This window comes from Elephantulus edwardii, unplaced genomic scaffold (genome assembly GCF_000299155.1).
Source record: "Elephantulus edwardii isolate Elephantulus edwardi_28Jun2011 unplaced genomic scaffold, EleEdw1.0 scaffold00163, whole genome shotgun sequence".
Taxonomy (NCBI): Eukaryota; Metazoa; Chordata; class Mammalia; order Macroscelidea; family Macroscelididae; genus Elephantulus; species Elephantulus edwardii.
In genome coordinates, this window is record NW_006399913.1 from 3181118 (window position 1) to 3182577 (window position 1460).

Consider the following 1460-nt stretch of genomic DNA (forward strand, 5'->3'; position numbering starts at 1 on the left):
TGACTCATAACTATCCTTCAGCAAGTTTTCAGAGGATGTAAATCATACAAGCAGAGACTGTCTTTCACCCTCAGAGTAGCTGGTGGGATTTGAACCACACACCTTTAGATTGGCAGCACAACTCCTTATCACAAGCCTCTGGAGGGATGCGTGTCTTAATTTCCTGTTTAAGAAACGATTCTTCTTTTCTCTTTTCATTAAGTTTCAGCAATGTACTTTTCCAAGAACAAATGGGAAGTATGTTGTTGTTATGTGTCGTCAAGTCACTTGTGACTCATAATGACCCTATTAAAAATCATATATGTTGTTTATCACTGGACTATAGCTAGAATGCAAGTCTTCTGGCTTCTTTGGTGCTTGCACTTTTCACTTGACTTGGGATTTATTGCTTTCCTTTCCAGAAGCTAATGGTGCTGATATTAAAAACAATAGTGTAGAAATACGATTCAGTTATTTTATTTGTTATGGTTTCTATGGTTCTCTCTTTTTTCAATACTGTTCACTCAGGTAATCAATAGATATTTTAGAGAACTTGCTGAAAGTCAAGGGCAGGCTGTGAACTAGGAATATAAATGTTGAATAAGACCCAGTCCTCATGGAATAGTCAGCTCAGTAAGAAGGAAACACATCAAATAAATGTTAAGCTCTTTTTACCTTCTATAATTGATTGTTTATTCTTTTTATACCTAGCCCAAATGTCTCTTCTCTGTGATGTGTTATAATAGAATTAGTTGCTGTGCTCTGTTGAGCACAGATTCACACTTCATTATCAACTCATAACATTGATAACATTTAGCTAATAATTTTAAATGGTGTTGCTTATAACTCTCATAATTTTATTTACACGTAATTAATGTTTTATCTAAACAATGAAATACATTAACCATGCTAGCAATATAAAATGCTAAATATTTTCTTTTTATTATACTATCTTCATTTCTTTTTTTAGTTGTTTAACATTTGCTTTTGTTCAGTAATTTTAGTTAACAATATTTTCTGTAGTCACTCCTGACTATAGTAGGATATTGTAATGGCTAATACAATAATTGTAATATAGTAATTGTAATAAGTCAGCTTGGCCATGCTTCTCTGGTTTGGAATTTATGGAATGAGGAAATGTAGCAATTATGCAATGATGTAGTTGATCTCATATGATCAGCCCTGATCTTATAAAAGAGTATTAGGGTCGTATGAATTGCCTTCAATAGGGTTACAGCCCTGATTCAATCTAAAGGATCAGGGATGTGGTCCACATTGTTGTTGTTACTGTTGTTATGTGCTGTCCAGTTAACAATGACTCATAATGACCCTATGCAGAATAGCTCTGAATCCTACTCTATCCTGAGCCAATCTCACTGTCTCTGACATACCTACCCTTAGTATTTTAGATATTATGTCTATCCATCTTATCAGGGTCTTCCTTTTCTGTGCTGCCCCTTGTTCCTGCCAAGCATGATGTC